At 37.7% G+C, this 27,176-nt stretch overlaps 1 protein-coding gene and 1 long non-coding RNA gene across 30 annotated transcripts in view; one reads left to right on the top strand and one right to left on the bottom strand.

Annotated features, from left to right (window-relative positions):
* Nucleotides 1-27,176, bottom strand: part of NRXN3 (neurexin 3) — a 1,553,894-nt gene that overhangs the window by 892,105 nt on the left and 634,613 nt on the right. The window lies entirely within an intron of this gene.
* LOC113601403 (uncharacterized) lies at nt 324-19,497 on the top strand. 3 transcript variants are annotated; one of them, XR_008299768.1, is made up of 6 exons: nt 324-414; nt 6,720-6,866; nt 9,538-9,734; nt 11,751-11,890; nt 15,355-15,483; nt 18,464-19,497. It is a non-coding gene; the product is annotated as an uncharacterized LOC113601403 (long non-coding RNA). The 3 variants fall into 3 exon arrangements; XR_003422657.2 differs by lacking the exon at nt 15,355-15,483 and having other exon boundaries at nt 18,464-19,489; XR_003422658.2 differs by lacking the exons at nt 324-414; nt 15,355-15,483 and adding an exon at nt 5,626-5,820 and having other exon boundaries at nt 18,464-19,491.

Here is a 27,176-nt window from a genome sequence, read left to right as displayed (position 1 = left end):
TGATATTATAATATAATAAAAAGTATATATTTGATCTTTGAACCAAAGTATATAGATCTTTGAACTATATACCAAAAATATATATTTGATCTTTGATCTCTTATAATTCCCTGAGGGAAGGGGTGAGAGAACACCTTTTGTTGTTTATAACAAACCCCTTTCAACCTGACTTTATGCTAACAAGTTGACTCCCTAAGGAAGGGGGTTGGTTGCCAGGGGAACCAACCAGGTGATCGTAGGTTGGAACTTTCAGCCCCTCCCCTCCAGACCTCTCAGCCTATCACCAATGGCAAATGATTTAACCAATTGTGCCTAAGTAACAGAACCTCCCTAAAAACTCTAAGCAAGGACTCTGGAGAGCTTCCAGGCTGGTGAACAAACCAGCATGCTGGGATGGTGGTTCATCTGGAAAGGGTATGGAATTGCTCTATTGCCTTGCCCCATGTACCTTTCATCTAGCTGTTCATCCGTATCCTTTATTATATCCCTTATAATAAATCAGTAAATGTGTTTCCCTGAGTTCCATAAGCCATTATAGATGAAGACAGGGTTGTGGAAACCCCTGATTTATAGTCAGTTGGTCAGAAGTGCAGATGACAAATTTGGACTTGCAACTAGCATCTGAAGAGGGGAGTGATCTTGTGGGACTGAGTCCTTAACCTGTAGGGTCTGCATGAACTCTAAGCAGTTAGTGTCAGAACTGAGTTAAATTATATGACACCCACTCAGGTCCCATCAAGAATTGGAGAATTGTTTGGTGTGGAAAACCCCACACATCTAGTATCAGAAATAACTGTAGAGAATACAGTTTTTCCTTTTTTAAATTAAAAAAAAAATTGTTTATTTATATTCGAGAGAGAGAAAGAGACAGAGGGAAAGTGGGGAGGGACAGAGAGAAAGGGAGACAGAATCCGAAGCAGGCTCCAGTCTCTAAGCTGTCAGCACAGAGCCCAACACGGAGCTTGAACTCAGAAACTATAAGATCATGACCTGAGCCAAAGTTGGATGCTCAACTGACTGAGCCACCCAGGTGCCCCCAGTTTTTCCTTTTAAGACCAAACTTAACAATTTAAAGCCTGATAAGATAAGTAGAGGAACATATCACTGGATTAAATAGAGACTAGATGTCCATAAATCCACACCAAAATTTCTAATGGAGAGGAAGATTGGACTTTCAATTTCCAAAATTCCTCAATTCCATTTAGGGGAGTCTTGCTGACTGAGACACTTCCGTAATACTAAATATTCAAAGGGCATAAATCAATCCACACGATTCTTATTGAATGAAATAATATCACAAATTTTAAAATGGACAAAGCAAAACATTTCGAAACCTCAGACAAAAATTTTAATCTCTAAACTAAAGGCTTATATTTACCAAAGGAGATTTTCATTAGACATAAGACAAATATTTTGAAGATAAAACACATGAATAGGAAGACTGTGAATTTTACATCACATGATTATTTAAGAAAAGATGATCATCTCCCCCCCCCCCCATCTAAGGGTAGAAACATAAGGTAAAGGAGACATTAACTTATAGTGGCATTAGTTGATAGATTGCAAAGGATGTCCAGAATTTACTTACAGATGTGGAGAGAAAAACAAAAGATACTTTTGTCTGCCTGTGTTCCTACACTGTGCGTTTGTTTCTTTATTTAATTGTGTCTCACACACAAATGGCCTAGATTTAAAACAGCCTGAGCTGGCAGATAATGGATCGAAATCAGAATTCTGAACTGAAAGCTAGATCACTGTCCTTCTCAACTGTTGCCAACCTCGTGGATTCAGATAACTTCAAAAAACATGACTCTGTCTACTTCACCAGCTATTTGAAAATAAAACATTTCTCCCTAAAGGCATTTTGCCAAGTCATTGCAAACTGGTATGTCTACAGCAGTATTCTAATGCTAAGCCAAGATCCTTTCTGGAAGAAGGTAAGACAAGTAAGAGAGAAGGCAAGAATGAGAACAGAAGAGATTCACCATCTACATCAAAAGCAGTTACCACTTCAGCGTTACTCAAGAACACTCAAAACCTACTCCATTTTTTGGTTCACTCCAGTGGTCCTAGTTAGAAACTCTGAATACCTCTTTACCCTCGGTGGGATCAATCAGCAATTAAGTCCTGTCAATTCTTAAACCTTCTCCACGTTTCAGTGCCATCTAAATACTCCTAACTTACTGTCCCTGTTTCCAGCTTCTTCCTCCTCCTATTTTCCAAGTCTTTCTTATTTCCAGTACTGAAAAAGTTATGCTAGAAACTTTAATCTTTCTTAATCCCCGTTATTCCTCCCTACATGACAAGGTATACATTTCTTAGAAAACCACATGAGACACTTCCTCACATCGTGTTTACCCTTCCTTCCAGCCTCATGCTCCTCCACCTACCCATGCAAATCTATTTTTCAATCCGTTCTAAACTGTTTATGCAACAGGCAGAATACTGAGATAGGGCCTCAGATCTTGGCCCTGATATGTATGCCCTGGAGTAATCCCCTCCTACCCCATTGAGTGAAGCCAGAACTGCACTTGCTTTTAGGCAGTACCCACTTTGTGGCAAAGTGATAGAATACCATTACCATTATTATGTTATGGTATTTGGTAAAGGCAAAAGGATTTTGCAGATATAATTACAATCCCTAACTAAAGACTGTGAGCTAATGGAAAGAAAAAATATCCTGCTTGGACCTGACCTAAGCAAGCTAGCCCTTTTAAAGAGGGCTTAAGCCTTCCTTGTAGACAAGAGACTTGAAGCAATAGACACACCCTCTCTTCACTGAAGGCCTTGAAGAAGCAAGCCACCATGAATACTACAGCAACAAGGAATAAATTATGCTAACAGCTTGAGAAAGCTTTAAAGCAGATTAACCTCCAGATGTAAATTACATCATTAACCTCCAGATGTAAATTAAGTCCAATGAAAACCTTGATTTCAGCCTTAAAATCAAGGTGAGACCATGAGCAGAAAACCTAAGCAAGCTTACTTGGACTTGTGACCTATCTCAGAAACCTGAGATAATGAATGAATATTGTTTTAAGCCACTAAATTTGTGACAATTTGTTGCTCAGCAACAGAAAACTAATATACTATGCCATTTGATTTTATACTTCCTTGTCACTTCTACACTCGTTGCCCTAGCAACTATCTACTTATTCATGTTATTCCTGTGATCAGATCAACCAACATTTGTTGAGCAACTATTACATGCCAACCACTGTGCTTAGTGGGAACACAGGATAAAGAAGATACAGTATGCAATGGTGTTCTAAAATCAGGGAAGTGCACCTCACCCAGTGGAGATATGAGATGGGAAAATACGTCAACAACACAGGAGACAGGGAAATCAAATGATGTATACAGAATTTATCCTATCAGAGATGGTACAAAAAAGAGGAAAAGGCATGAAGGCACCAAACGGAGAGTAATGTTCTTGAAGTGACAATTCCACAGCATAAACACTATCAGGAGAGGACACTTAGAGGTGGGGAGAGTCCACACTACAGAGAATCATGGTTTAGATGTTATCCTGTGAACAAAAGAAGACCTCAAAGCTTAGGGGACATGTGCGAAAATGTAAGGTTCTAAATAGTCTGGTTGATGGTCTTGAGGGTGATATGCCTGCAAATGTGAGCACCAACAAGCCAGCCTATTTTAAACAGAGATGATGAGAACTCCATGTAGGTCAGTGATGAGTAAGAAGTACATAGAGCAGGGAAATGATTAGAAGTAAACTGGCAGGGGCGCCTGGATGGCTTGGTCGGTTAAGCGTCCGACTTCAGCTCAGGTCATGATCTCGCGGTCCGTGAGTTTGAGCCCCGCATCGGGCTCTGTGCTGACAGCTCAGAGCCTGGAGCCTGTTTCAGATTCTGTGTCTCCCTCTCTCTCTCTGACCCTCCCCCATTCATGCTCTGTCTCTCTCTGTCTCAAAAATAAATAAAAAACGTTAAAAAAAATTAAAAAAAAAAAAAAAAGAAGTAAACTGGCAAATCACCTGGTAACCGACTGGATACCTGAGAGGAAGAGAGAAGTGCCAGGTTTCTGGCTTTATTTAGTTTAGTGTTCAAATGTTTTCACAGTGCTTCCCCTGACTCCCACCTAGTTCCAGAACCCTAGGCACTACCGTTGCCCCCTCCTCCACATTCATTTTACCATTTCAGTGTGTTACAATGATTCCTTTCTCCCTTCATCTTCCCCAAAGAATCTCATCTGTTATGTGCCAAAGCAGGACCTGTGGGACTCCAGTAACTAGATCTTTGGCTCTGATTGCCCTCAATCAAGCTATTCAACAAAATGCCATTGTGATGCTAATGGAGTATGGGGATGCCCTTCCTTGCAAAGCTGCGTTTCAAGTACAAGTGCTCTTACAAGTGCTAACTCCCTCTAGCCATGCATTTTACAACAGGGCTTGGCTGTACTTTCACTAATTTTTATGTTCTGTTAAGGACTTGCCTGTGTACAGAGTTTTAATGATAAAATCATGTAGGCCATCAACATAGTTTTCAGGTCAACTAAGATTCTGAAAACTTCCTTCTTTAGACCACCGGCAGCGGTCTCAGCATTGGGCTGAGAATGAGAAGAAAAGAAAGTACAATTGGTCAAGCTACTACTAAGCCTCAGATGCTGGGCTGGGATCAGAACTTGTCCTAAATTGCCTGGGGAAATTTAAAAACAATTTTGCCTAGCACTAAAAATAAAATCAGGACTGTGGCCCTTTGATCAATAAGAATCTCTAACACGGTCTATGAATACAGAATATTTTTTTTAAAAAAAGAGAGAATTCAAAATAGTGATAACAATTTGTCCAAAATCATAAAATAAGGGAAAAAAATCCATTTTCTACAGAGGCCAAAAATATGCTACATTTGGAGCAAAGACATTTGTGTTCCAGGACTTTCTGACAATTTTCGGGACCTTTAGGTATTTACCTAAACCATATTGGGCTTTGGTTTTATTACTTGTAAAACAAGTGGTGAAAAGTCTAAGTCACTCCCACAGTTACTGTGGTAATAATGAAACCTTAGTACATGTGAAAGCACTTGAAAACATAAAGGCCATGTATGCTTGTGAAGTGGTATGACTGTATTATTTGTTTTTATACTCCTGCATCTAGGAATCTGTGATGTCTAGAACATCGCTTAATATCTTTAATCATATAAGGATAACCAGTCCTGTGGGTTCTAGAAGATATGACAGGTTAATCAATCAGCAAGAACACTATTTCATTAAGCAGCATTCCTTATGAGCTCTGTACTATTTTGCAGTCTAATCAAGAAAATGAATGTAGACTTCTTATGTTCCCCGCCAAGTGCTAAAAATGCTAAACTGTGTTCATTCATCATAAAATTACAATATGGCCCTGTCATTAGCGGGTTAAAGATAGCTTGTGTCACTGCTTCCAGATTTAATCAGACTTACTAATAATCATTTCTAAGCTCAAGGGTAATGATACATATTCTACACAAAATAATGCTGAATTTTCATTAATGCCTCAGGGATCAAATGATTATAGCTATCATGATTCTAATTTAGCATAATCAACACAAAATTATTTAGGGTTTGTTGGCACTTTTTCAGTGCGATGACTTTTTCACTGTGATGATGAAAAATGATTTTTTTCTCCCTTTTCTTTCCCCAGAACACCTTCCCCTTGGAGTTATACTACCCTGGACACACAAGAACAATTGAATCTCAACTTTAAAGCCAGCACAGACTTAGAATTCTTAGGACATCCACAATCTAAACATCTGTATAACCAGAGAGGCTCTGAAATGCCATTACTCATTTTGAAAAACAGACCCAATTAGTTCCAATCTTTTGGTAATTTGACTATAAATCTGGTGATAAATTAGTTGCCATTTGGCTTTTTCGCCTCCCTGATTCTGACATTATGCCCTCTCATTAAAGAGCAAGGGTCATTATGGAGGTCACAATGGTAACATATTTGATAATATAATACTATAATGTTCTAGTTTAAGGGCTCTGAAATTTCCCCATTGCCTAAGAAGTACTGTTCTAATTGACATCTCTCACTGAATGAATCAATGTTAGTTCTGTCCATAAAATAAAACCTCTGTGTATTGACTGTCTTACCTGCCTTATCATAAAGTGACATCTATAGCAGTTCCTGGGAAAAAGTTAAATCCCTTTTGTTTAATTTCAAAGAACCCAATTTTGGAAGTATCCACTTTAATATACTTTAAACTGAAACTAATTTACTGGAGTTTTTGTTAAGAAAGAATGATTTTGAGAAAATCATAAAGTATAAATCTAGTTTGCTTCCAATAGATACTTTGATAGATATTTAAATTAAAAAGTTACTCTTATGAGCCATATTTACATTTCTAGAGGCTGTATTCTTTAAAAATGACTTACTAAAGTGGTTCATTTCTCTATGCATAGCCTGTGTCAGGCTGTCACCTCTTATTCATCAGTATTCCTTATCTCTTAACGCTTTTCAAAGTTCTGTGACTTTCAAACACATTGAACCTTCTTACTTTCACAACTTCACTATCAATCATTATTTTACTCATTATGTCAATATCACATTATCTGCCTACTGAATTTTAACCGCCATATTAAGAGAAATAGTAGTCTAATATATTCCAAATGTCACAATGATGGCACGGACAACAGATCAATTGTAATCAGCTGGCTGATTGAGAGTTAAAAATGGTTTTTCATGAATCAGTAACCACTACCTTCCTGTCTCTCCCCAGAGCTCACAACATTTTAAGTTGCAACATTAAACCGCTGCCCTGTATGGAACTGCTGCCAACTTGCTCTCACCAGATGTCAAATACTCATAAGGAACAGAGGACTTTAAATTTTCCATATAGTTTAAGATCAAATAAAGCACAGAAATGGTAAGTTAATGATTGATGATGATGATGGTGATAATTCACTTTCATTTAATGCCTTCTAGATGTAAGTTTCTTACTAAACTTAAAGTATATACTACCTCATATAACCCTGATAGCAATCTTCAGTTTGAGTATGTTCTATTAGTTCAAGTTTATAAGTGAAAAAAAAAAAAAAAAAACATAGATTCATAAACTGAAGATTTACTCAAGGTTTATTTTATTTATTCATCCAAGGCTAGGGGTTGTTAGATCTAAAACAGTAATTAGACTGTTTGATGCAAAAGCTCAGATTCTTAATCACTCTGGTTATGTCATTCTTCTTAAATTACAATGGATGAAATTACAGAATGATGTATAGGTGGGATACCGTGTAAAACCCTGTCCTTATCATTGACTGACAACAATAACCGAACTCTAAATGTATGATGAGTCTTCCTATTAGCAAGGAAGAGAGCTTCCTAAAAGAGGCTAGAGGTATTTAGTAATGGCAGGTGTCCATCTTATTATGATAATAATTAAGTTAATTTACCCAATTCAAGGATACCCACAGGAAACCACTTATGTTTATGTTTTTTTTTCTATTTTCAACTAAATCCAAACTATCTTAAAATTATTTGACAACCTACACTTTACCAAGATTCACATTTTATATAAATATTCCATCAGTTAAAATATTCTTACCCATTGCATTTATGATGATGATGATGATGGTGATGATGGTGAGAATAAAACAGAAAAAGGAGAAGAAAAAACCAAGGGGAAACAGAGGAGGAGAGGAACAGTAGTGGTACAAGGAGAAGGATATGGGAAAAGAGGAAAAGGAGAAAGACCATGCTTATTTTTTCAATTTTTATAGATGATTAAATGAATTAATGATTTAAAGGCAATTGTTGAAACCTATATTTTTATGGACTTAATTTTTTTTAATTACATCATAATTGAAGGTAAAATCAATTATCACGTTGTTTCAGGAGACTTATGAGCCAAGGAGACTTATGAGCAAGGTACTTTTGCAGGAGGCTCTGGGTATGAAGTTTAATTGATATGTGGTTAAACATGACTTGAATATACGAGTTTAAAAGGTAGGACGAGCAGGAGTCAGGATAATAATCTGCCATATATGGTTGCTGAGATCATTAAATTAATCAGAGCAAATAGTATGCGTAAACAAAGCTAGTAGATAGTAGCAGGTCAAACAAAGAGACTAACGGTGTTGAATCACCAGAAGATGTTCAGCCCCTTGGATAGTTATTTGGGGGCTAAGCTGATAACATTTTAAGTACAGACTTCTAACTTCAAAATCTCAGACTAACCCAGACTTTGTTTTCTTTCTGAAACCTTCTTTGGCTATTATGAAGACATAACCTGTTTTAAACCAGAATTAGTTCATATAAATTCAGGTAATCAGTTACTTTCCTTGTCAGACTGGAAGACACTGTCTTCTAGTCTGACTTGGAGACCCATGGGGATGCCCATGGTTTTAACAGATCTGATGAGCCAAGTAAAACGCTTCATCATCTTGCATTTTGGTCAGGAGTTCAACTTAGGTTTGGGGCCCTTTATACAAATCACAAGTGTATTATTATCCAAAGAGGTGCGTTAACAGTGATGTTCGTGAATTCAAATTTATAAACTTCTCCACCATAACAGAGATCATATACACCTTAATCCAGTTTTATAAGCAGATGTCAAAGGTGTTTTAGGCCTGCAAAATTATATTTTAACTACCTACATATCAGCAGGGGCCATCTATACTGACCAATTCCATTATTTTCTCCAGCTGCTTGTCTTATTATTTGTATTTGCTGAAAAAATGTATTTCTCAGTAAATATATGCTCAGAATCCTATGTTACATCCATTTTTGTATAGGCTTTCATAACAGGGAAAGTCTTATTCATCTTTGTATACGCAAAACCTAAGACTCTATTTGGCATATGGTAGGACATTGGTAAATGGTTGATGAACAGATGAAGTATTAAACAGGTAACCATTCTCTAAAATCAGTAAGATTATATAAGTACAGATTAAAGAACAAATGAAGTCAAACATACAAGAGAAGTTAATTGTCATGCTTGATAATCCATCTATCATTTATCCAAGTTCTACAATTCTAAAGAATCCCCTAGGGATGTACTGTTGGTATAGAACATTTTACTGACCTTAAGCTAAATTAACTGGTCCCTTAAAACTATGTGGACATTTACAAAGCTTTTATCACTAATAAATCTTCATCTGCAAATACCCATTCTCTAAACTTCTCTGGCCAATCTATTCTTCACATTTCCCAAACTTGTTCATACCTCACTAAGTGTGCTTTTGGTGTGTATACCCTCAGCTTTAATCAATCCTCTTATATATATTCTCATGTCTGTCTACTTCTCATTCAGATCTAAGTTAAATGTCACCAACTAGAGTGTCTCCTTAAGTAGATAATATATTATTCCCACCCCATCCCGCTATCACATTGCTCTATTTTCCTCATGGTGTTCATCACTAACTTAAACTACCCATTTAATGGCTTTAACTTGTTTATTGTTTCAGCTAGAGTGCAAACTTTAGTTTGCCTGGAAAAAAGGACTTACCTGTTTTCTTCACTTAAGTATCTTCAGTGCCTATAAGAGTGTCTCTCAAAAAATATTTGTTAAATAAACCTACCCTATATTGGCTTTACAGATTGAAAAACAAGTCTAGCACCTAGAAGAAATGAGGAGATGGAAAGCTGGTTGAATTAAGAGGAAGTCTGAGTGAGACACTTGTTATTCATGGGAAAAACATAATACTAGGTTTTACGGATGACAGGCTGTAAGTACGTGTTTGAAAGTGCACGTTTGAAATAGAACTATCCTACAACCCAGCAACTGCACTAGGAGGTATTTATCCAAGGGATATATGTATGTGGTTTTGAGGGGACACATGCACCCCAATGTTTATAGCAGCACTATCAACAATAGCCAAAGTATGGAAAGAGCCCAAATGTCCATCAATGGATGAATGGATAAAGAAGATGTGGTATATACATACAATGGAGTATTACTCGGTAATCAAAAAGGATGAAATCTTGCCATTTGCAACTACGTGGATGGAACTAGAGGGCATTATGCTAGGTGAAATTAGTCAGAGAAAGATAAATGTCATATGACTTCACTCATATGAGGACTTTAAGATACAAAACAGATGGACATAAGGGAAGGGAAGCAAAAATATTATAAAAACAGGGAGGGGGACAAAACATTAGAAACTCTTAAATATGGAGAACAAACAGAGGGTTGCTGGAAAGGTTGTGGGAGAGCGGATGGGCTAAAAGGGTAAGGGGCATTAAGGAATCTACTCCTGAAATCATTGTTGCACTATATGCTAACTTGGATGTAAATTAAACAAATAAATTAAATTTTTTTAAAAAGTGCATGTTTGAAACAGAATTAAATTCAAAGACTGCTTCCTTAAGGCTAGACACACACATGCACACACACAAAGAACACTCAGATTGTTTCTTTATGACAACACAAGATCATACTCTTCTCCTTACAACATAAGCATGACATAAGAAAGGCTTCGGAGAAATGATAAGTCACTGCATCTGTTCTCTAAGTTTGTGTTATTTTGATGCTTATGTTAATGTTATCAAAACAACTCACAGCAAACTTTAAGAAGGCATGAAATCTGTTTGTTCTTCAAGAAGATTCAGCATGATTCCAAGAAAGAAAAAACAAAATCTTTGAAAGCTTCATTCAGTTAAGACCAAAAATTCTAATGCTTAAATATTCATCAGTATTTAGTGATACATAAGGCAACAAATATAAAGAGTATAAGGTTTCAGAATTCCTGGCATAAATCTGTTTGGTTTATAAAAATCAAGTCACAATAATGAAGCCTGTGCTTCTGTGATTCCATATAACCTATAAAGTAACTGGTGAAAGTTATATTCCATACAATATAACTCACATTTTCTATCTGAGTTATAATTCCCATTTATAATTACAGTTAATATAACTCTCAATTCTGCATTAGCTTTGTAGGAACTTATGCAAATGAGTAGGAACAAGTGACAAGATAATACCTGAAAATATACACAACACACATACATCATGATCACCTAGAACAAAGTCATCCACATAACAATTCAGAAAATGCTAACAGTGATGATGTTATGACGCAATTCCACTTCTCTCATGAAAAGACAGGTGTCATAATTGTCATAACCCAAAGTGACAATTCTAAGAGATTAGTGTGTAGGTGGTGGACAGAAGCTCCAAACTCTAAAATTTATCCCAACAAAATACTAGAAGAATGTGGTTAGGAAAAATATCTACTTGCCTCAACTACCAAATATATGGCAGTTAGTACATGGGAGATTAGTTTTTCCTCAAGTTAAGGGTTATGGAAGGTAGCAGATGTATAGAGTAGAAGTTAAGCGTGAATTTGAATCTTGACTCCACCATTTAACAGCTAGGGGGCTCTGGCAAGTTACCTGATCTCTTTCATTCCTCATGTGTATAATGGGGATAATAGCAATACCCACAAAATAGCTAATGAATAGTTTTAATGAGAATTAAATGTGACAATGCATGTAAAACAGTGCAGTATTTTGCACATAAAACATTTCACGTCAAATACTTTATACATAAAACAGTTAATAAATGTTAAATGCTTTACTAATCATATCGCTTGGCCCTGAGATTTTAATCTCAGAACTAGGAAGAGCATATTACTCCTGAGCATCCAACTGGATCGTACTTTCAAAGAGAAAGATATTAAGTACACACATTCTTTCCTATCAGAAAGTCTGAATTTTAAGATATTTTCCCCCCTGAATTTTAGGATCTTAATATTCGTGTATGATTTTCAATGGCACCTGCTTCTCAGAGAATCTTTCCTGTCTCTTTCAGGACAAATGGATTACTTAACTGATGATGGTAGGGGGCCAGAGTGAGAAAAGGAAACATGTCCGAAGTGACCCTGTATCTTCTTCAGTCTGTCCACAGTTTACCGACCAAAGTATGCGGAAAAGGAAAGCAGTGGTAAAAAGGTATTTACTGAATAATGATTGGGTGCTGAAGCTATATCCATATACTTTGGGAGATAACATAGATAAGAGAAGACCACAGTCTCCAAATAAGCTTATGATTTTGTTTTGGGGTAAGTACTAGTATCAACAAATAAAGTGGTAGGCAGAGAAGTGCTATAAAGTGTGTGGGGGGAGATCAAGTGAGAAGTATTCCATTGTCTTCTTTCTGTCAACAACCTCAACCTAGCTAGAGGAGCTCAACCACACAGGGCTTCTATCAGGTAGAGGTAGGTAAACTGTGGGCTCCCTATGCTTCATCAAAATGGAAAGTCTACAGAGCCACATTATGAATGGAAGAGATGGCAGCACATTATTATCAGCTTTTGGGTTTCCTTTGCACTTTACAGACTTATATAAGCCAGATTTGATCTTCTGGATCATTCATGCTTTTGAAAAATGTAGAAAAATATACACATTTCTAAAAGAGCACCAAAGACATGAAACACTGAATACCTGGAACTACAAACTGTGAAGACCTTACTTAATAGGGAGAAAATAAGCTCATATACTTGACTTTAACTTTCCCCTCAGAACAAACATTTCAAATGCACTGGCTAAGGAGTCATGTGGAGGAGAATAAAGGCTCAATCAGAAGCTAACAACAACAAAAGAAGTCCTCCAGAGACCTGAGTCAATCAAGAATTTAAATGTATGCAAAACCAGATATGAAATTCAAAGATCAAATGTCATAATGATAGAGGGTAGAATTCTCAAGGAATGGAAGCATTTATACACCCCAGATGAAGATGACCATGTACTCTACTAGTTTCACTGAAGTCCTACTGGTCTCAAGATTGTAAATGACCTAATAAAGGGAAACTTCAAGATTCCCACCCCCCAGACAACTTCTATCTCTGCCTTTCTCTTCAGAAGGGCGTCAGTTGCTCTGGTGAAGGTAGAATGTGATTCCAACATCTAGCCAACCAGGCTGAAACACCACCCCCACACATATTCCTTACCACCTACTGCCCCTGCCCCCTTACTCACTATCTGTATTCCCAACCCAGGGAAATACCTCATTGTCAGAGCTCCAGGTACACATGGAAGGTTGAAAATGGTCACTAAAGTTTTAATCCCCTAGACAGGCGTTAGGGCCATGGTCAAAGGCTGCCCTGTCATTGACATCTGCTCTCCCACTTCCTCAGCTCAGACTTTATCAGCACCACTGGCCTGTCACAAGCCTTCTGTAGACGGATGTCCCATCCACTTCAAGGAGAAGGAAATGGATCCAGGGTATATACTCTTTACCACCAAGGGAGTCTACCTGCAAGCTAGTTTTCTGATGTACTTACAGAAACCTTTCTTCACAAGTTTACGTTCTTTTCATAGCATTCTACCTCCTATCCACAAAATCCCAAGCCATCCAAAATCAAAAGTCTGAGTAGGAGAAACTAACTCAGAATCTTCGGAAAGCATACTGCCTACGAGTTTGATTCTGTTTGTCCAGCCTCAAGAACCTCCACTATACTTTCCCCCTTGCATCGCTCCATCTACTCTTCTTGAGGGACTTCTGAGCCAGGGAGCTTTTAGTTTAATTCTTAGCTCTACCACTTACTAGTTGTAAGTGCTGAACAGAATATCTAACCTGTGAGTCTCAATGACTTCATCTGAAAAGAACAAGAGGAGGACTGCATATCTCACAGGGTTGTTGAGAGGATTAAATGAGCTAATGTATATAATCAAATAAGCAAGCAAAGGACTCTAACACTGTAGGTGCTCAAAAAAGGTTAATTTAATTTATTCATTGTTGGCATTCCAAACATAACTGTTAGATTGAATTGGACTAAATCCACCTCCCATTGAAATGCAGCCCATCCTGGGGAAGAAGCTAGCAGATGTTTTTGTTGATTAATTGACATGTTGCAGAGAGTTTCGTGAAATGATGAAAAGTAAAGCTAGGAAAGAGAGCTAAAATCACTTGCAGAAACTACCTACAGTAGAATAAGGTCCAAGAAATGATGACTAACCCAGTGGAAGCGAAGCATGTTCGACAAGGCTAAAGCATGTGTTATGGAAACTCAGGACAGGATGAGTGCCACTAAAAATTAGAAAGGCCAAATTTGGCTGATGACAGCTGCCAAGGATATATGACAACTAGGAAATAACAACAGAACATGTAATCAGAGGATGTTTGACCTTGGCTAAGTGGATTATTGCAACAGGTATAATTAAAGGCCGCCATATGGACTCTAGACTGTAGACAGCTACAAATCGGACTATGATTTCAGAAGCATCAAAAGGAATCTTCTGCCAAACAAATACCTTTCTCACCTGCAGCCTAAATGCTGAAATTATACTCTTAGACTGTATCACTGCTGCAATGCCTTAAGAATACTAATAATGAATTGTTTATTATGAAACAGCTTATTATACTATTTTCCTACATCAGACTTTTATATGGGGAACAACAGGTAATAAATGAGGACCTTGGGTTCTAGGGAGACAAGAGGGAAGGGTAGAAGTCAGGGTAGTGACAAAGCAAAGAAACAGATGTGAACCTGAGAAGCTGTAGGCTGGAAAGACAAACTGCCTGTCTCATTAGTAGGAGTTACTCTGGGAAATACATATTGTCAAAATTCCAGAGAATGAGTCAGTCCTCAGACATGGACTCATAGAAGGTGTGTGTTAAAGTTACACGTGTTTTATAACATAACACTTTAAAAAATGACGACTGTTATAATTGCCAACAAATGTTGATCAGTCACCATACACTTGGCCCTTTACAAACTGCATTATATACACTATACCATTTATTCTTCACTAGTGCCCTATGAAATAGATGTGTTTTCATTTCCATTTTATTTTACTTTTATTTTAGAGAGGGAGGTGGCAGAGGGAGAGACAAAATCTTAAGCAGGCTCCATGATCAGTGCAGGGCCTGACGTGGGGTTCAATCCCATGACCCTGGGATCATGACCTGAGCTGAAATCAAGAGCCAGATGCTCAACCAACTGAGCCACCCAGACACCCCTTCATGCCCATTTAAATCTGAAAAACGCTCAGGTCTGAACGGATTAGGTCACTTCTCTGTAAAATGGCAGAGCCAGAACTATAAACTTCACCTCCATTTGACTTCAGAATCTCAGATTTTAATCACCACAACAGGCCAGATGTTATAACAAAGGAAAGCAGACACATATGAACCCAAGATTCAGGTCCCTACAATGTCACAGGCAACAGAATGAGAAGGTGGGTTCTTATGGAATCAAAGATTTCTCTTACAGTATGATGATAACAACAAAAGTGCTTTCAGACACTTGACTTATAATCAGAATTTCTGCACTCAAAGATAAACTATCAGTATGGGCATTTAGGCCCACACTGTTAGAAGAGCAAGCTAATTTATAACCATTGTTAATTATAGAAACGTCACATGTTAAATAATGATACAACAGCAACAAGGATAATAAACTCTCCTCCACTAGGAAGAAACGGACTCATGCATTCAATTCCAGGCTTACTTTCTCAGAGTATTGGCATATTAACAATGATGAATGTGTAAGCAAAGAGGTATAAATCTGAGCGCAGAGACTTTGAACATCAACTACAAAGAGGTAAGATGATCAAATACTCTGCTTTTGCCGGATACCATTTCATATATTCACTATAATAGTCCATCATCTTCTCTGAGGCAATGAAGTTGTTCGAGTTCCTGTGCCTGCCCTGTTTCTTTCAGTTGCACCCAGCTGGAAAATAATTTAATTTCAACATGTTAAACAGGAATCTGTCCTTCAGTATCTTCCTACAAAATAAGGAATTGGGGTTTATTACTCTACCCATGTTTAAAATACCACCCAAAAACTTCTATTTTTTTCCTGATAACCAAATTTCTGGCCACTTCCCAGCCTCAAAGATGATTTTACAATTGATATCTATACACCAAAATGGTAAGAGATTTAAAGTAAAATCTGCCTCCAATCTTCTTGTTGATACTAATCCTGTACAGTTTTCGAAGGAACATTCTGAGTTGCGATTTTGCTAAGGGCTAACATTTGTTCCCCATTTCCCTTGTGTCCTTCCATTTAGAAAGACCTCCCATCCGAGTAACACTCTGGCCTCTCTCCCCAACTTGATTCAGATTGTTGACTGAGACGACTGGTAGAATCTGGGAGACAAACTCTCAGTGACGCCAACACACCCACAGAAAGCACACTCTCTGCTTTGATCCTTCTTGGAAGTTTTGTAAGGGCAGGTCCCCAAAGAAGGAACTGTGTTTTAACTTTGTCTAATTCTAAAGAGTACCATTAACAAGAATGCTTGGGTCTAAGGCTGCTTAGGCTCTATAACACAGCCTTTTATAAGTGATGGACTCAAGCACTGGTGTCTGAAGACTGTACTGCCTTACAAGAGGCAAATGCGTGGATCTCTGCCCAGCTCCAAATTCAATGGCATCACATTGGCAGCGAGAATTTGACCAAGGTGGGAGTATTTACCTCACAGAAATCCATAAACACTAAAAATCATCTTCCTTCTTCCCAAAAAATGTTAAACAATTTACCAGTACATCACCAAATGGAAGACAAATCCTGATCGCCATCCATTTAACTCATGTGTTTTTCTCAACTGATAATGAACTGAGTAGGGAGCACCATTTATTACACTGCCCCAGTCCCCAATAATTTCTAAAAGATTTTCTACTTCCTATTTCTCCCACTCATCAGGTTAACAAAAGGTTTTTTTTAAAAGGGTCTCTGTCTAGCTTTTTATGTCTCAGCTCAAAAAGAGATTAAATACAAAACCTTGAAGAATGGTCAACTTGTAAAGCAAAATCTACTGTTCCTTAATAACTCTTCTGGAAATTGTTCACAAAACTCATTTCCTTGAATAAGTAAAATAGGAGAAGAATTTTAGTTTTCTTCACTTCCTCTCACTCTCTCCTGAAATATTTTATGTGATTTTTTAACTTTAATGTGTAGCTGCCTTTTTATAAAAGGTTTGTTCACCCCTGAAACATCAGAAGCTGCAATTGTAGCACATTCTACACGGCAGTGACAGCACTGGTCACACGATCTAAATGTGACCTCCTCCACCTGAAATTCTGATGGCTTCCCTGCTCAGTCTCCCACAGGGCTATAATCAGAAATTTTCATCACTTTATTTATAAAAGAACATATAACACTTTAATTAAAACAGCTACATGGAAACAGCCACTGGTATTAATAACATCCTGAAGCAACCTTAATTTTTTAAATTTTTTTCTAATGTTTATTTCTGAGAGAGAGAGAGAGAGAGAGAGGGAAGGAGGGAGAGGGAAAGAGAGAGAGAGACAGACAATGAGCAGGGGAGGGGCAGAGAGAGGGAGACAAAGAATCGGAATCAGGCTCCAGGCTCTGAGCTGCCAGCACAGAGCCCAACACAGGGCTCAAACCCACAAACCATGAGATCGTAACCTGAGCCAAAGTGGGACTCCCAACTGACTGAGCCACCCAGGCGTCCCAATTCTGAAGCAACTTTAAAAGAAAAGCTTGACTGAAATGGATACAGGTAGAAACCTAATGTTTACCTTCCTTTTTTAACTTTTGTTAAGAGAATACACCAAATCTTAATCTATATGCAAATGTACTATGGTTAGTTTGACCCTCTGGGGTAACTTGAAATCACTAGAGACTTCATCATACACAGTGTCTTGGAGAGAATACTAAACGGGTAAACACCCGAGGTATTAGCCTAGCTTTGTCACTGAGAGACTACATAGCCTTGGCTGGGTTTTATAACTGTACTAGGCCTGTCCTCTCACCTTTAAAACTAGTCTACAAGGTTTCTAGGCCCTTTCTGTTCTGGAAAAACAGGAGTCGCTCTCTCTCTAAGGTCTCAGCGGTGGCCTACCACCTCTGTCTTAGCTACAGGCACCTTAATGTAACCTGCCACACATTGTTTGAGTTAATTAAAGGGAAGTCATTACATTTTGCCTTTTAAACCTTTCTGAGCTCCAAGTTCTTACCTCCCTTCTCCACATGTGGCACATAAAAAATATAGTGCTATGCTACAGGGCATCATTGTGCCTGTTCTCCCCTAAACCTCTGCTGTCAACATTTCTTCCCCACCCTTTGCTTCTCAAATAATTAGAATAGGGCGAAATGCACTTAAAGTCTGTGTTCCCTGAAGCCTTCGCCCCCTTTCACACTCAGGATGAGATCTTTGTTCCGTTTTCTCAGAGCAACTTGGAAGAGCTGACATATTGGCTGAAGACCCTCTGCCTCTCTCCACCCCCTATCCCCCAATTCCACTCTTTCCCTTGACGCACTGGAGAGGAACAGCTTGAGATAGTTGTTTCAATTATAGGCTGCATTAATTAAAGTGACGGTGGTTTTTTTTTTACATAGAACAGAACATTTTGAACCAAATTTAAGCATGGTTTTTTAATATAAAATGTAAACTTGTGTCATTACTATCCGCACATCTCAGGTTTCTGAGGGTCATCATGGATTTTTTTTTCCTTTTAATGACAAAATCTCTAGGTTGGAGGGCCTCTGGGTACTGCCTCATCTAATCACCCATCTAATTTATAAATCTCTATAATTTCTCTGCCAACAGGTCCTTCAGCTTTTGATTATGCACGACAAGCAGCTGGAAACTCACCATCAGCATGAGAGGCAGCTTCAGGACAACTGAGACTTTCCCTGTACTCAACTTCTACATGTTGGATCTAGACAATGTTTGCATATCTCTCAGTCTAAAGATACATTCTATTCTTATCCGAGTTTAACAGATGGGGGAAAATGGGCACAGAGAGACTATATAATTTGCCTAAGGACTCACACAAGTGTCAGACCTGAATTTGAACCTAGACTCACCCCTAAAGTCCAGAGGCTACACTTTCTAGCTTCATGATGAATACTGAAAATGTCCCATTGATTCAATTTATATTAAACCACTTATTTATGTAATTCATTTCTTATTCATTTTCCAAATTTTCCCTGCATGTTATTATTTATCACTAACTCTCTACTCTGTCTTCCTACTGACTTCAAGAACAAAGCCATTCCTACTCCCTTGGCCTGTAAAATAAGAACATTCATCTCCATTTCCCTCACTTATTCTAATCCTACCCACCCTTCAAGTGCTGGCTTAATGTCACCACCTGCAGGGACTCCTCCCAGCTACTTGTCAGCAAAGAAGTCTCTCTTCTCCAACTTCCTTTTGGCAATGGAAACAAATACCTTACTCACTCTTGCCAAATAATTACCTTTAATATCTGGATTCTCAGTTTGACTGCAATCTCACCTACAAAGTAACTGATAGTGCCCCTGTAGGCCTATAGCAAGAGTTCAACAGCTGAACAGCTTCAAAAGATGACTCTAATACCTTACAGACTCTTCCCTTTATTTTTAAAATGTTTTATGGTGAAAGATGCGCCCATAACCTACTTGTAATCTGGAATACACAAATTATTCTGAAACCCACCCAACTAATGTTGACATTTCCTTCTCTACTTATTGGATGTGCTTCTGACTTAGTGGATGCGCTTCTGCAAGGCGACCACCAGAGGGCAGGCTTTCCTTTCTTTCCAAGGCTATCTAGCACCTGAACAAGAAGCCCTCAGAAACCTGGAAAATCTACTTTGCCCAAAAGCTTCTTTGTGACATTCCTTCATCCATACATCCAACCATCCATCCATCCTTCCATCCATCCAACTATGCCACAATATGAAGCACCCAACATCTAGTCTCCAAACAGGAGAAAATACCTGAACACGCTCCATCTTATACCTATTCGCCAAATCAGCAAGAATCCAGGAGCAAGAAGGAAGGGTGTGTGTGGGGACAGTAAACCAGTAATTCAAACCAAAACCCACATTTCCCCCTCCACATTCAGCATGGTAACTTCATATTGCAGTAGGGCTAAGCAGTGGGTAATGTCTCAAATTCTTTTAGCCAGAGAGGCTGGGGATATTAATATCTCTTATTCACTGCAATGCCCCAAATATCTTGAGAACCAGATTTCCTTTCCCATGTAAAAAGACAGCTGACCATAGTTCTTTCCTAAATCCTCTGACAGCTTTACAAGTAGGGTGGTGAGTGACCTTTCTTTCTTTGAAAAAGTGTATATAAATGTGCCTATTCATAGAAATCTGACAGAGCTGACACCTGGTTCTCCAAAAATGTAGCTTCACTCTAAGCATATTCCACTGACATTTATAGAATATGATTATTTTTGATAGTGGGGAACAAAGGGGAAAGAGTAATCAGAATTGTAAAGCACACTTTATATCCAAAATTTCCTGCACTATGAAGTCAATCACTATTTTCAGGATGAACTTTCTACTCAAATGCACAGCTTCATTCCTTTCTCTTCCTGGGAAGAAATAATTTTGCCTTTCCCTAGTGAACCTCATTTCTATTCCTCCACACTAGTTCACTACACTTTCCTCCCCCCCCCCCCGCCCCCCAGACCTTCTGATGCTCATGTCCAGACAGCCACACAAAGCTAATGGTTCTCTGAGAAAAGACAAAGTGCTTTTTGAACAGCACACAGGCCTTCTCTCTTAAGTGCTGGGGAAAGGCTATCAAATTCTAGGCAAGATGCAATTCAACTAAAATTTGACATGTTGAAAGTTAATGACTTTATTATGCTTCATGGTTTATAATTCCGTCATAAGCCATGGCAGGTTGGGCACATTTTTTTTCAGACAGTTAAGAATTAGGAGGACTAAACACTGTCAGCTTTACCAGATGGTCATTAACTGGAAATGTGTTGTTTAAACAAGATACACTCAAGGGGAAAAGGCTCTCATACAGTTTCATTTGCCATGAACCTCTCCATACCTACCTTTAAAGCAGAGGTGAGAGATGCGGAGAAGGAAAGGTGTGCTGAAAGAAACTGATTACCTTACCTATTTTTCAGCTGCCCTCAACAACGATGAGGTGGCCACCTGTGCACTGTGTGGATTCAATTACATCAGACATGAAATAACTGTGTATCAACAGCACATAAACTCATTTCCACATGCAGTAGGCTTCACAACATGCCATAAACTTGAGACTAAAAAGGGAAGAAGTACCCAGGCACAGTAGTTCAGGGAGGCAAACCTGGAAAAGTAGGGATTAAGCAAGGACAGAAAACAGTACAGGGAACGTGAAGGAGAGAGTGAGGAGGCTGGTGACAAAAGTCTGAGAGTAGCAAGGGACCCTTTGAGAATCAACTAAATTCATGGTATCTACTTCCACTGACCATACGAGGTTTCATCTTCACGGTAACATGCTCAGAGGACGCTAACCAGGGCCTGAGATCCCCTCAGAGTCATTGGGAATCTCAACACTTGGGTTTAATGACACATCAGAGAACCCAGATTAGGAGATAGGTAAGATAAATGAATTCATGGCAGGACTGCAGCTTATAACCACCTGTTTATGAGCAAAACCCAGTCGTAAAAGCAGCTGTAAGCAGAAAACACAGCAACATTATTTTGTCCTTTCGACATACATTATGGTATTTAAATCCCGTAACAGCAGCAGAGATTGTAAAGAACTGATTGTAATTGTCATAATTAACCGTATGCACTTCTCCAGTACATTGTACAGCTTCGCTACTGGCAGACCCGATCAGGTATAAAAGAAAACAGAGCTTGTGAAATCCCAGGAGATGGAGGAAACGACCCTTATCTGGTTCTTCTCATTCTAAATTACTGTGGGTAGAGGCAAGATAATTCCCCAGCCTTTTAAAATATGGAAAACATTCATAGAGAGGACACGACTGGCATCTAAAATCATACTAGCTTTGTTTTTTGTGTGTATGTGTCTTGTTTTTGTTTTTCACCATTTTGGATGTGACTTGGAAGAGGGGTTATAAAAGAATGGAAACGACGAGCAGATAAGATGTTTATGAGTACTAAAGCAGATGTTCTTGTAGTCATTTCTTGGTAGATGTAAAATGACTGTATGAAAGAAAGCAGTCATGTTTTAAAGAAATAAACTTACCTGGAAACTCTGAAGGCCTCTGAAGGGTTGGTTGAGTGAAAACAAAAATCTCAGTTATTTATGTGTGTGTGTGCACACAAAAGCACACACACACACACTCGTGTGCACACACACACACCCCCAACATGCTCATACTCTTCTGGAAAATCTAGCTTTAATATCTTTATTATTTTCCTTTTAACAACCTAAAGTAAGCCAGAAAAGGAAGACATAAAATAATAATGGTTTTTAGATGGAAGAAAGGAGACAGGATAGTGATAGAAGTAAGGTATAGAGTGTGAGTTTTTAAATTTAGGAGTTAATATTTGGAAGTGTGTAAGTCCATGGAATGTTAGAGCTGGGAGACACCTAGACAGCAACACATCCCATTACTCTGCCTCCTGCCTATTCTAATTGTCACATACACATCAACTTTATAGTTCACTGAATGAAATCTACTACACATTCAGTCAACAATCTTCCCATAAGCAAGAAGAAGGAGCAAAAGACGGGGGTGGGGGGGAAGTATATGAGGTGGAAAAAGAGAAAATGAAACAAGAAGATACAGAAAAAGTGTGACTCTGCAAAAGTTAAAATTATCAACTATATTAATTTACAGGGGAAAACATTAAAATGTTAATTTTAAAAAATCCTAGAAGAGAACACAGGCAGTAATTTCTCTGACATTGGCCACAGCAACATTTTTCTAGATATGCCTCCTGAGGCAAGTGAAACAAAAGCAAAAATGAACTATTGGGACTGCATCAAATACAAAGCTTCTTCATAGCAAAAGAAGCAACCAGCAAACCAAAAGACAACCTACTAAATGGGAGAAGATATTTGCAAACAACATATCTGATAACAGGTTAGTATCCAAAATATATAAAGAACTGATAAAACTCAACACCAAAAAAAAAAAAAAAAAAAAAAACAAAAAAACACCTAAATAATCCAATTTGAAAATGGGCAGAAGACATGAACAGACATTTCTCCAAAGAAAACATTCTGATGGCCAACAGACACATGAAACACTGCACATCACTCAACATCAGAGAAATGCAAATCAAAACCACAAAAGGTATCACCTCACACCTATCAGAATGGCTAAAATCAACACCTCAAAAAACAATAAATGTTGGTGAGGACGTAGTGAAAATGGATGTGGAACCCTCTTGCACTGTTGGTTGGAATGCGAACTGGTACAGCCACTGTGGAAAACAGTATGGAGATTCCACAAAAAAAATTACAAAGAAAATTACCATATGACCCAGTCATTCCACTACTGGGTATTCACCCAAAGAAGATAAAAACACTAATTCAAAAAGGTAAATGCATCCTTATGTTTATTGCAACATTATTTACAATAGCCAAATTTTGGAAGCAAAGTGTCCATCGATAGATGAATGGATAGAGAAGATCTCATATATAATATCAACATATATGTATACATATCAACATACATACACACACATATATACACACACAACATGGATGGGTCTAGAGAGTATAATAAGAGAAACAGAGAAAGACAAATACCATATGATTTCATTCATAGGTGGAATTTAAGAAACAAAATGAATGAATTTAGAAAAAAAGAGAGAGACAAACCAATGAAACAGACTCTTTACTATGAAGGACAAGTTGATAGTTACCAAAGGGGAGTGTATGGGAAGGACAGGTGACATAATTGAAGGGGATTAAGAGTACACTTATCATGATGAGCACTGAGTAATGTACAGAACTGCTGAATCACTATATTGTACACCTGAAACTAATATAATACTGTTACATTAACTATCCTGGAATTAAAATTTAAAAATTAAAAAAGTAATGCCAATAAGAAAAAGGTTAAACTTTTAAAAGCACCTTGACTTTAATTATGCTATTCATATCTGTGAATGTTGGCAACACTTCTTGAGTTACTCCTAATTCAGAGAGACAGAGCTATTCCAAATCACAAACAACTCAAATCTATACCACGTATTAGGACAAAACTTGGATATTACATTTGTAGTAATATTTTTTTGATGAGTGTTTTTACTTCCAGAGATAAAAAATTATAGTTTAGTTAAGAAAGAATCTGGAATATGAATCTTGAAGTACATAACTCAAAGAAGAATTCTATAAAACGTAGGTGATAAATTCTATACTACCTTTACTTTCACTCAGCAAAGAGAGTTGCAACTGATTTTTTTGCAGCCTTGTGGCAACAAGACATCAACGGTTCATTACTCCAACTATCACTCATTATTATTTAAAGAATCTGGCATTACATAGTAATATGTTAACAAAAGATGCTAGTAGGTAGGAAGCAGCAGAAAGCAGAGAGAAAGAAATTATTAGTAAATGAGGCATGGCCAACATATAATGGTTATCTGAATATAAAACCATCTTGTGGTTGCTCAATAATATTTCTTCAACCAAATCATAAATCTTTAACAAATTCTTGACCAAAAATAGGCAGGCTTACCCTTTTCTTTTAAGTTAAGTAGTTTAAAATCTGCTCTAGCCTCTGAGTGCCTGGAACCATGGCAACTACTTCTGATAAGAAATGAGTTGGGTAACATCATATATATTTTACCTCTTTTATTTCTCATTATAACAATGTAAATTGGGCATTGTTATTCTCATTTTGCAGATGAAAAACCTGAATTTTAGATAGGATAACTTGCCCAACAGTGAGTCAAAAATCAAGGACTGGGGCTCTTGGGTGACTCCATCAGTTAAGCTTCCAGCTCTTGATTTTGGGTCAGGTCATCAGGTCATGGTCTCATAGTTTGTGAGTCCAAGACCTGAGTCTCAGTGCTCTGTGCTAATAGCTTGAAGCTTGCTTGGGATTGTCTGTCTCCCTCTCTCTGCCCCTCCCCTGCTCATGTGTGCGCGCTCTCTCTCTCTCTCTCTCTCTCTCTCACACACACACACACACACACACACACAAACTTTAAAAAATAAAACAAGGACTGGAACCCAAGTATAGTGAATAGAATGGCCACCCGCAAAAAGATATCCACATTCTAATCCCCACAGCCTGTAAATATCAACTTATATGACAAAAGAGTATCACTTTATATATTTTTAATGTAATTAGGTTAAGCATCTTGAGAGGAGGAATTTATCCTGGATTGGCCGAGTTCCAAATGCAATTATATGTATCCGTTTACATGAGACACAAAGAGGAACAGACACACACAGTGCCGAAGGCTGTGTGAAGGTGGAGGCAGAGACAGGAGTTGATGCAGCCATAAGCCAAAGGATGCTGCCAGCCACCAGAAGCCGGAAGAAGCAAGGAATGGAAACTCCACTGCTTTGTGGGGAGCATGACCTTGTCAGTACCTGACTTCAGACTTATGGCCCCCAGAAATGTGAAAGAATAAATATGTGTTCTTATAAGCCACCCAGTTCATAGTAATTTGCATGGCAGCCACAGGTCTCCTGGCATCCTTGCTGCAAAACCATTCAAGTTTCCTGACCTGAGATTGCCAGGTTGCAGGACGCAGAACATGATACTACTCTACATTTTTCTTAGGTCAAGAAAAACATAGGATCAGCCCTAACAGACTTAAAATCTAGATTCTTAGACTATATATGAATTACTATTCTTGATATTTGATCCAAAATGTTTCAATTAATTCTAAAGAAAATCAGTAAGAGCAGAAGATCCTGATTTCATAGCAGTGTCTCCCTTCTTTACAGAGGTGAATGGGATTACTTAAGAACAGACAGAAGATAAATGAAATGTCCCTTCACTGACTGCTCCCACTGAGTTAATTTTGACACTGATCTTTTTATATTCTTAGCATTAAATGTGTAGGAGTGTGGGTAGATTTGGCTTAAAAAGATTTTAAGATTCTTTCTAGCTCTAAGAGTCTCTATAATTATGTTTCTGTTTCTCAATAAATATTTGTTGAATGAATAAAAGAACAAATCAATGCATGAATATGTTGCTATGCATGGAGCCAAGATAATCAAGTCCCATTGTATCTCAATATCAAATATTTAAACCAAAAAGAATGAACATCTTACCAAAATATCGCTCTGCAGGACAATGACCAGAACAGACTATAAATGATCAGATTAAAGGGAGTAAACAACTACCTCTATGGTAATAATACAGCTCAACTCCCTGGGATGAATTCTTATAGGAAGCTCATGAAATTTTAGGTATAATTCAGGAAAGAAAAAATTAAATGAAATTTGAAGGAAAACTTTAATTCCCAACACAAAGGATAAAGAAATCATGGTTGTACTTTCTTTATGTCAGGCAATATTCTAAGTACTTCGCAGCATAAAATTACTTAATGCTAAATACAGACCTAAGAGATGGAGTTTATCATTATCCCCATTTTACAGGTGAGAAAATAGGTTACAAAACTCACTGCAATCACACAGCTAGCAAGAAACTGAGTAACAGTCATAGAGTGGCTGGTGCAGCATTATTTGTCAAAGCGTTGGTGACAGAGATAAGTAGAGTAGAACAGTTGAAGAAGAACCTGGAGTCTGAACATGAAATCCACCAGTTCAATGACTTATTCATTCACTTCAAGGAAATATCTGTGCAAATAATACATGCCAGGCATTTTGCTAGGCACTGGAGATACAATGGAAAACAAAAATAGTGAACTAATAAAATGTTCTGAAAAAAGAGGGGAGAGATTTAATTCACAAATGGAAGAAAACTAAAACAACTGAAAAAAGTGATTTGGAGAAACAGTTACAAATGCATTTTTTAAAAGTGTCCAAGTTTTCTTTAAAAATCCTTGAACTATAAGCCTTTCCTAACAGTACTTCCGTGGACATGTTCATAAAATGTTCTAATTCCTTGTAATCCAAGATGGTGCCACAAAGACATGAAAGAGCCTGTGAGGTCAATTCTCAAGGAGTGCCAGCAACTCATGGGAAAGAAAAGAATGATCTTATTGTTAGTTAATAACAATAACAAAAACAAAAAGCTAAGCAGAAAACAGCTGGAGAATATTTTACAAAAGGAAAGAGAACCCATTTGGTTCTGAAGATCAACAAAGCCAGAGATGGTTTTTAGCAAAGTAGAGACACTTTTTAGCCATTCTAAACGACCAAGTCAGAAATCATTCTATTCTTTCCAGCTCTATGCAAAAAAAAGTCAAGACTTCAATTGTATAACAGGAATCTTGGGGAACTGCTCAGACTCTTAAGTTAGGAGAAATACCAGTTTTGCTAAATATAAGCTGTGTGACCTCAGACAGGTTACTTAAAAGCTCCTGGTTTTCATTTTATCAAGTGGAAAATAGAGATAATAATAGAATCTACTTCATTGGTTGATAAAGAATTAAATCTATAATGTGAACTATTTAACAAAGCATTTGTTACATAGT

Source organism: Acinonyx jubatus, chromosome B3 (genome assembly GCF_027475565.1).
Source record: "Acinonyx jubatus isolate Ajub_Pintada_27869175 chromosome B3, VMU_Ajub_asm_v1.0, whole genome shotgun sequence".
In the NCBI taxonomy this organism is placed as follows: Eukaryota; Metazoa; Chordata; class Mammalia; order Carnivora; family Felidae; genus Acinonyx; species Acinonyx jubatus.
This window is presented reverse-complemented; position numbering and strand designations above follow the sequence as displayed.